This window comes from Vicia villosa, linkage group LG3 (assembly GCF_029867415.1).
Source record: "Vicia villosa cultivar HV-30 ecotype Madison, WI linkage group LG3, Vvil1.0, whole genome shotgun sequence".
In the NCBI taxonomy this organism is placed as follows: domain Eukaryota; kingdom Viridiplantae; phylum Streptophyta; class Magnoliopsida; order Fabales; family Fabaceae; genus Vicia; species Vicia villosa.
Window position 1 is genome coordinate 214,106,956 of NC_081182.1, and position 10,238 is coordinate 214,117,193.

The 10,238-nt window shown below is 31.3% G+C and overlaps 1 long non-coding RNA gene across 3 annotated transcripts; it reads right to left on the reverse strand.

The window, feature by feature from the left end:
• Nucleotides 1-321: 321 nt before the first annotated feature.
• Nucleotides 322-2,379, reverse strand: LOC131657338 (uncharacterized). 3 transcript variants are annotated; one of them, XR_009300629.1, is made up of 5 exons: nt 2,187-2,378; nt 1,633-1,766; nt 1,511-1,530; nt 1,313-1,389; nt 322-1,145 (listed from the first exon to the last, which is right to left on the reverse strand). It is a non-coding gene; the product is annotated as an uncharacterized LOC131657338 (long non-coding RNA). The 3 variants fall into 3 exon arrangements; XR_009300627.1 differs by having other exon boundaries at nt 322-1,389; nt 2,187-2,377; XR_009300628.1 differs by having other exon boundaries at nt 1,313-1,766; nt 2,187-2,379.
• Nucleotides 2,380-10,238: the final 7,859 nt, after the last annotated feature.

Below are 10,238 nucleotides of genomic sequence, written 5' to 3' on the forward strand. Positions count from 1 at the left end.
TAAATATATTATTATTATATATAAAACGTAAATATTTAACAACTATAGTATATATATTATATATAACGTAAGTATAGTATATATATATTATATATATATATATATATATATATATATATATATATATATATATATATATATATATATATATATATATATATATATATATATATATATATATATATATATATATAAAACGTAAGTATAGTGTATATATATAATTAGTAATTAAATGCAAATATTTAGTTCATACTATAACAACAGTTAAAAGCAAATATATTGCAACTTGAACATCTAGCCTAGTGGTTAGGCGCTGCACACCTTAAGTTGAAGGGTGTGGGTTCAACTCCCACCTCCAACAGGTTTTTAACATGTTTTCTTAAATTTTTTTTGCAGGGGGTTTTTCAAATGTCGCCTATATGGCAGGGGGCAAAATAGGTATTAACCCTAGTTTCTATATAAAGTAGAGAGAACAACATTTATGTTAAATGGAAACGAATAGTTGCATTGGTAATTAAAACAAATTTAAAAACTGTGTATAAGAAGTAGAACATGGAGTGGTATTTGTTCCAAAGTAATTATGCATTGATTATTTTATTTGAAAATTTAATTAATTAGAATAATATACCAAATCCTTTAATTTAATTTTAGGTTTCACTTTAATCCCTTATTTAATAAAGGTTACATATTAGTCCTTTAAAAACGGTTCTGTTAGTGGAATTGGTCCTTACCGTTAATTTTTTTGAAGAAACGTTAATTGCGCCTATGTGGCATGACAACTATACATTTCTTATTATGCTGAGTCAACATATGTATTAAAAAATATAATATTTTATTTAAACCGCGGGGGTTTTGTTTCAGAGGTTAAAAACCCCCGTAAATCGTTACAAATTTGTAAAAAAAAATATAATTCTTCATATGTATAAACTTGATAGAATGTAACATCTTATTCATAAGAGCAATGTCCTGTTTTTTTTTCTTCTTACATTTTCTGCAGAAAATTTAATAAATAGATAGCACTCTTAAAATACATGATATCATACACATCAATTTAAATATCAGAGACACATACAAGCATACAGTTATTACCTCCCAGTATTATATTAATAAGCATACAACACATACAACACATACAAATCCATTTTCTGCAGTTGCAAAAGCCAAGCATCAAAACTAGAAAATTGGAACTACACATTAATTGCAATTTTAGTATTCAGAATTAAAAGCTGCAATATTAGTATGCAGATGCAATTTTAAATATTCACTAAATTGGAACTACACATTAATGTTAGATAACTAAAAGAAATTTTACCACTATCATTAACAAATCTAAACTCCATTATCATTACAAGCCATATAGAACAAATTTGGAAGCAGGAAAAGCCAAACCTGTAAAACAAATAAGGCAAACATTTTTCATTCATATACTAAGACAACAAACTAAGTTGATACTCATAACACAGATGATTTATTTAAGTAAGGAAAACCATTGAATCCACATTCTTTTTACCTCTTTTAACTGTCAAATACCTTTGTTGATGATTTGTCCATTTGTAATCATAAAAAAGAAGATTAGTTGGTTTTTATCAATGGTTAATGAAGAGAGATTGAAAAAGGATTATGTTAAAGTACCTAGAATGACACTGAAGTGTATCAATATGTGAGATAATTTTGGCTCTTCTTCTTCTCTCTGCATCATTGTGATTCTTCAAAGCTTCAATAGTTTTCTTAGTAGACACATCCTTTTGTTCCAAGCGATAAACAAACTGAACAAAAATGAAATTAGGAATCAAATCTGTCATCAAAAGTAGTAAAGTAATATCGTATATTAAATTCATTGTAAAATAACTATATTAAAACTAACAATAGAAGATTAAAACATATATCTAAAAATGACTTTGTCCTCTTCAACCACATGAGAATCATCATACAACGATATAAGGCAATTTCTGAAACTCATCCATCCAAAACCTAAACGTTCTTCTTCGCGAGACATACAACTGAAACACCATTAGGAGCCTTAACACACTGAAATTTCTCAGAATCTTACGGAATTAGGGTTTTCTCAAACAAATCAAGGAAACCTAGATCAAATTTGATAACAATCCAAAACGTAACATTTTTCTGTGTGAGACGAACAACAAAAACACCATTAGAAGCCTTAACAAACATTGAGAGTTGGATACCTGCACATGAATCAGAGAACAGAGAGGGTTAGTCTGAGAAGATTTCGCTAGTCGACAGAGGTTTTCACGGTGAGGAAACCGGTGAAGGAACAGAGGAGGAAGTGTGAGAGGTGGCGGCTAGGGTTGGAAGAAAAGAAAAGAAGTCACAACTACGTTTCAGAACTTTCATTGTTTTTAATTTTAAAGTTTTAAGTTAACATGTAATATAATAATTCCATGTCAACTAATAAACATCCAGCTGGAGTGCCACGCATGCACAAATTAACGGAAGTGGACAAAATTTAACGGATAGGACCAATGTAACTAACGAAATCACATTTGAGGGACTTAAAACTAACGTTTATTAAATAAAGGACTAAAGTGAAACTTTAAATTAAGTTAAGGGATCAAATGATGTATTAGCCAATAATATATTAGTGGACATGATTTACCCTTAGAATTAAGTGATTGACCAATCAGAACAAAGAGATTTTTAACTTAACCAAACCATATTGTTTTCATATAGGGTAGATAAAAATAATAGCATAATTTATTTATAAGATTTTGATTAATTCCTATAGAAATAAGATATCAAACAATAGATGTGAAAATTAGAATATCAAAATTACTAGTCCCTAAATAAATAACTGTAAAAATTAAATTAACAGAATTAATTTGATGTCAATTTAAATTTAAAATTATGGTATTATCCATTAACTTGTGCTATTGGGGCACAAGTTAGCATTACCGATATATATACTAGTGTCTTATCCGTACGTTCGCACGGGTACCCGTCGTGTTCGCGCATTGTGGTTGAGAAAAATTAAAGACGATAGGAAAAATTAAACTTTGAGGGGATAGGTTAATATAATAATAAAATATATTTGTAAAAGAAAATTATTTTTTGAACAGTTTGGGCCAAGGTTAGGTTAAAATAAATAAGTTAATAAGATGATATAATCTTTTGGGCCTTAGATGGTAAGCTCCGTGTCAAAAAGAGAGTCGGTAACCTAATTTTGTTCCTTCAGTTAATAGAGTAGGATTAATAGACTCAAAAGATATTAGTAAAAGACTAAATTTTGCTTAAAATGAGTAAAATTATAAAAATACTAATATTAAAAAATTGAATATTGAAAATAAAAATTAATTAAGAAAATAAAGTAAATATTGTTTTAGATTGAAAATACAATTACGGATGCATTTAAGAAATGTTGAGGTTCAATTGAAAAATAATTGGTTTTAAACAAAAGAATAATAAAATTGTTATTTTAATATTCAAAATTTTGATCACTAATTTCGTGCTCCAGTTAATATTCAATATTTTTATCAGTAATTTTCTATTCCCCTTAATATTCAATACTTTGTGGGTGTTGTTATTATTTCCTTTAAAATTAAATATTTTGATCATTTTCATGTTTCCGTTAATACTCAATCATTTAATCAGTTACATCATGTTCCCTTATATATATATATATATATATATATATATATATATATATATATATATATATATATATATATATATATATATATATATATATATATATACATTATTTTAGTTTTAAAATTATTAAAATATTTAAATCAATAATAAAGTTATTATATTATTATTCAATTATTTAATCAGCAACTTCATGTTCCCGTTAATATTCAATAGTTTAATCAATAACTTCATGTTCCCGTTAATATTTAATATTTTAATTACTAACTTCGTGTTCCTGTTAATATTCAATTTCTGATCGATAACTTTGTGTTTCCGTTAATATTCAATATTTTGATCAACAACTTTTAATATTCATTATTTTGATCGATAATTTCTTGTTCCCGTTAATATTCATCAATTTGATTAGTAACTTCGTGTTGCCGTTAATATTCAAAATTTTGATCAATAACTCCGTTTTCTCGTTGAATTTTAATATTTTTATCATTAATTTACTATTTTCGTTAATATTCATTATTTTGATCAGTAACTTCGTATTTCCGTTAATATTCAAAATTGTAATCATTAACTTCATGTTTTTCGTTAATATATAATCATTTGATCAATAACATCATGTTCCCGTTACTTTTTAAAAATAAATTTAAAAAAAACTTATATTAAAAATATTAAAAGAAAATAAAACAAATAGGTATGTTGATAAGAGTCAATTTGTTGAATATTTTACATTATTATTGTATGTAAAGTTCTATTCAAAATCTCATTTTCTCAGCATGACCCAAAACATACATTTTATGTCGCTAAAATAGATTGAATTATTCATTAGGATCTTGATACTAGACTTAAATGGTGAATCTCAAAAGCATGCTATGGATCAATTAGATATATGTGTAGATGTAGAGCAATTTCCTTCAAATAGAAAATTGAACTAATTATATGAAAATGTTTTTTTATATTCGATCTCTGTTTATAATTGAACTAATTAGTCTGAAATAATTATTAAATATATTTTATTCTTTTAATGAAAAACTATTGATACTCTATAATACTTCAACTTAAGTTTTTGTGAATTTCTTAAATAATAATTTATAAATTGCTAAAATGATTAGTCTCTTACGGTTCATGATAAGATTTTTATAATAAAATAAAATTTAAATTCGTATTAGTTAAGTTTTTCTAATAAAACTAATTAACTACTATATTAAGAATTCTAATGCCTCATTTATTTACATTTAAATCCTAATTTAATCCATAGATTAATGGTATTTTAAGGTTAAAATATTCATTACGGGTTAATTACCTTTTAATTAATTATTTTACGTTATTATTAATACTAATCCAATCATCACATAGCCTTTTTCAATACCCAACCTTCTTTCAGATATCCCATGCGCGTATTTTCCTTCTTTCCACCTCCCAAAATTAATTTTTTGCAGCTTCCAATGAATCGTGCTAGTCGTCGCCCCTTCGTTTTCTTATTCTTCCTCTATATTAATTCTGCCATCTACAGACAATTGCATGTTCCATCTTCATTCGTAAACCCCATCCCTAGACCATTGCATCTTCCGTCTTCATCCCCAAAGTGAAAAGAGGAGTGGTGTTTGACGATGATGGACGCCGATCTGGTAACAGTGGAGTCGTGGTTACTCCGGAAAGGAAGGTCATTTTCCAACGATGTTGGATCTGGTATCATCGGTGATTATCAAAGGCCCTAACAGTACAAAATTCAAAAACAAGTTTCTCTATTTTGAAATCTCTTTTACATTCTATGATTTTGTTGTTGTAATTAATCTTTTGCTTTGAAGATTCTTATTGATATTTTCAATGTTTTAGTTTTGTTTGATTTCCATATATAATTCCTTGCTAGACATTTTATCTTTTTCGTTGGTCGCTACATGGTTTGGTTTCTTCTCTTCATCGGTTAGTTGCAGAAAGAGTACTATTGAAGCTTTGTCGGAGAAGATGAAAGAAATTGTGTTGGTACCTGATTTTTCGCCGTTTCCAATTAATCGATTTATGGCTACTCTTACTCATTCTATGCAGGCTTTCTTCTGCTTTTAAATTTCATTTTTGCATATGTTTCTAAATTTTAAGTTTTATATGTTTATTTATGTGATTAGGTTTCTCCATGATCCGGAAAGACGGGGAAGGGAGTCAAATCCGCTAGGCTGAAAAAATTCATCAGATCTAGAATACCAGAGCTTTACATTGAGGTTCCTGAAACTGCAACAATTTTGATCCTTTCATTTTTTGGAAATTGGGTTCACTAAAGGTATATATAGCTTGCCGATTAGTGAGTTATTTTGTTTCAAAAATTACTTCTACCATTCTTGACCAATCTGATTCCGTTTGTTTCTATCGCACTACTTTAGCGCAACATCAAAGCTATGATTTTCTTGCATGAAAATTTTTCCATAGAAAACATTACAGTGTTGTGATGTTTATCTCAGGTTGTGGTTGCTCAAGCAGTATTAGCCTACTAAGTGTTTGATGAAATGTCTGTGTTGGTGACGGGGTTTCAAATTTCCAAGAAATGAAGAAAGGAGGGCACCCACTAGAGAAATGGATATCATATGTTACTCAAACCGCTAGGTTGATGACAAAGATACGCCTTATTGGTAAAGTTTATCATTTTTATATGCTATGATGATACTAAGTTTATTAATCGCATTCATACATATAGTGTTTTATGATACTTCGACATTCATGTCGAACTTGAGCGGTTGTCAGAGAAGACTACAAATTTTATTAATTCTAATGTATTTGATTGATTTATTAAGATTATTATTGATATTTCTAATGTTTTAGGTTTGTTTGATTTCCATATATAATTCCTTGCTAGACATTTTATCTACCTCAGCTTAGAAGATTATAACTTTTTTGAATATGCACCATGAAGTTGCTGCTGCAGATTTGATAAAATAGTTGCAGCATGCCTCTGATGTCAATGTTGTATGTGTCCATTTACTACAACGAGTTGTCAAAAACATTTATCCTTACAAACAAGTTTTGCAGGTCATTTGGATCTCAATAAGTGTTCTTATGTATTCTAGGCGAATTTTCTTTCTTTTTCTGCAATTTTAGGATTTATGATTCTTAGGGTTTTTATACGTTGTTGCAGAAAATGGACATCTTCAACCAGAGAAATGACCAACCTGAATGTGACTGGATTGATGTGCATAAAGGCTATAATGATGTGAACCTTAGTAGTAACAAAAGTTTTACGGGTTGGAGTTATGTGAATTAAAGTAATGATGCATATGAATTCAGCCATTGACTGAGTAGTGATTTGAACTACGTATTATGATTACTCTCTCCCTTCATAATTATAATATCAATTTAAAACATTTGTTTTACCCTTTTTTTGGCATTAAATCTATGGGTTATTTGTGTAGTTTATCAGGTTTTTCCTTCAGAAAGAAAAATTAGTTATTGTATCTACTTTGGTAAAATAGTTATGCATTCAATTCAAGTATAAACAGAATAAAATTTATAGAAATTTATGTATCATTTTTCTATTTTCATATCATGTTTTATTGTACTATTATTTTTTTTAAACACCGTTCAATTTACAAGAACCTCACAATGGCGTCCGCAAGTATATTACTGTCATAGTTAGAATGTTTCAGTTTCTTTGATTATATGTGTGCCCCATTTCATCCTCAAAGGAAGTTTGGAAAGGAAAAAAACAGAGACAAGAGATTAAAAAGTTTTAGGCCCATGCAAAATTACTTATCTGTGTTAGAGTGAAGAAAAATAAGGAATCATTAGTAACACAGCCTTTAAATCCGACCATTTAAATTTTGTTGAAAGAAAAAGTTCCTTTTTAAGAAAATTATGATAAATTTTGTGTTAATAATTTAATCAATGAATATGATGATTTCATAAAAATAAAAAGTTCCTTCTCTAAACATTTTGTGGAAGAAATTTTGTAATCAAGGTTGTGTTAGAGTCTACCATGCCCAGAATTTAGCTAAGGTTAAAAGACCTATAAATGAGAAAGATTCATGTTATCAGCTTTAAAATTGATACCATGGAGTTCAAAATTTTTAACACCGTATTCTATATTCTAAAATAACTATTTTATTTGTAAACAAATTTTTTATTTCTTTTACAATTTGCTATAATTATACTTAACTTTCATTAAAATATTTTATTATGACTTAAATATTTAGGAAAAAGATAATAATTCTCCATTATACTATATTATCTTGAATATATTATATATGAAATGATTATAAATTATAATACGTGAGTTTCTTTGGGACACTTTGTTAAATAAGGTTTAATGATTTTAAGTGCATTATAAATATTGTATGAAATTATATTTTATATGAATACTTTTGATTAAGAGAAAATGGGAAAAACCAGTTTCTAGATGGTTTATGAATTAAATATGAAGATATAAGATTTTTTTTGTATAAAAATTTTAGGAAAATTCTTTGCCCACCTCCCAACCTTCTAGGTCACCTCTGGTGAAAAATCACATATACCCCTGACTTCGGAAATGCATTTCCGAAATGAAAGAAAAATGTGTTTTCGGAGATGCATCTTCGAAAGCGTTTTTTTTTTTTTAAATTTGACTTATTTCGAAAATGCATTTTCGAAAACACCATTTCGGAAGTTCATTTCCGAAATATTGCGCGTTTTGCAGATTAAGCAAAACAGCCCCCCTCCCCCATTCATTTACCCTAATTCAACATCAAACACAACCCCAGAGAAATTTTGTGCAAACACTTCCAAGGCTACATTAAAGGATCCAATAAGCTTCGTATACTACATTCAAAAGCCCTCCAATATCATCAATCGGTAAGCATTTTGAGTTTTAGATCTATGATTAAAATTCATATTAGGGTGTTTACGAATAGCAAAAAATGTATTAGGTTAGGTTGGTACTGATATTTAGGTTGTTTAGAATGTGTAAACATAGTTTTGAACTTTGTTTTGGGGGTCTGCCATGGAAGTTGTAGAAAACTTCCTCGCAAGGGTGTTTCGGAAGTTCATTTCTGAAAACACCTCCATTCCCAATTTCGGAAATGAACTTCCGAATTGTATCAGAAATGCAATTTTTTTATTTCTTTATGTTGTATCGCATATTAATCGATTTCAATTATTTTCAGGAACATGTCAGACAACCAAGCACGCATCAGACAGGGTAGAGAGACCCAAACTGCGTCGGCTAGACGCGAGCGGGCGGCGGCGCAACAGGCGTCGACACAGGGACGGGGGCAGGGCCGGGGACGACGTGTGCGAGTTCCCGTGGAGATGGACGAGGGTACCTCTACATCTGGATCGAGGAGTCGTCTGGCTCGGGTATCTTCTTCCCGCCAGCAAGAGGAGGAGGAGGAGGTGGCAGTGTCATACCACGAGGCGGAGGAGGTACCGGATGTTGACCCTCCACTCGGGGAGGAGGATGAGCAGGAGGAGGGCTACCCGGGAGGGCCCAGTGACACTTCTATGCTGCTTACCTACTGCGAGCACGTCGCTCGGCGTATCTGGGAGGGAGAGGTATTTTTTATAATTTGCCCGACTACATTATTTTACCGTTTATAATTTAGACGTTTATTCAATATTTTCTTAACGGTCTATTTAACATACTTTATTATTTGTTTTTTTGTAACAGGAGAGAGAGCCGTTTAAAATGGTGAACCACGCCCGGAAGGTTTTCAGTCTGTTTAAACCGACTGCCGAGTGGTTTAACGACGCGGTGAGAGCTTCAGGGCTTAGTGGGCTCTGCATGACGGGGTATTCCACCATCAGCCACGACATGCAGGGGGGCTTTGTGGAGCGGTGGCACAAGGAGACGTCTTCTTTCCACTTACCGGTTAGGGAGATGACGATCACCTTGCATGATGTGTAGTGTCTTCTCCACCTGCCGATCAGGGGGGCGTTGTTGACCCATTCCCGGATCCAGAGGATCGAAGCCAGTGAGTGGATGGCGCTCTATTTGGGTATGGAGCCTGAAGTTGCTGACTATGAGTGCATCACGACATCTAGGCCTCATATCCGGTTCACCACACTGAGCACTTATTTTGAGCACCACCTGGTGGCGGCCGAAGCCGAGGATGCGGGTGACGACCTATTTACACATTATCACCGTGGCTGCGCTCTCCGGTGCTGGTACAAGCATGTGGTAGGCGCTGCGATCTTTGTGGACAAGAGTGCGAGGTACGTCGACGTGACCTACCTCCGCTACTTCATGGACTTGACCACCGTTCACTAGTGGAGCTGGGGGGCAAATACTCTGGCATACCTATACCAGAAGCTGAATGAGGCCTCCAACTGGAGGACAAGGCAGTTGATTGTTGCTAATTCCAATATATTATCCATATGAGTGGCAAATATGGTATACCTGAAGGAAGATGATAAATATGGCTAAGAAGACCGGAAGGTTAATCATATAAATATGTTCCTTTGATGAGAAAACCTTTTGTAGTCACCAACTATCTTGCAATAAACAATTCAATACCAAAGCAGTGATGGAAACTTTAGCTCCAAATTTTCAAGTGTTTTAATGTCTGCTTTGTTCAGATATTTCATTTCACACACATTTCCATTTATAACATATCGGGCAAAAGAATCGTAAGCAAGCATATAAAAGAGAAAGGGTGATGCTTACATGAGTGTATGAGAAA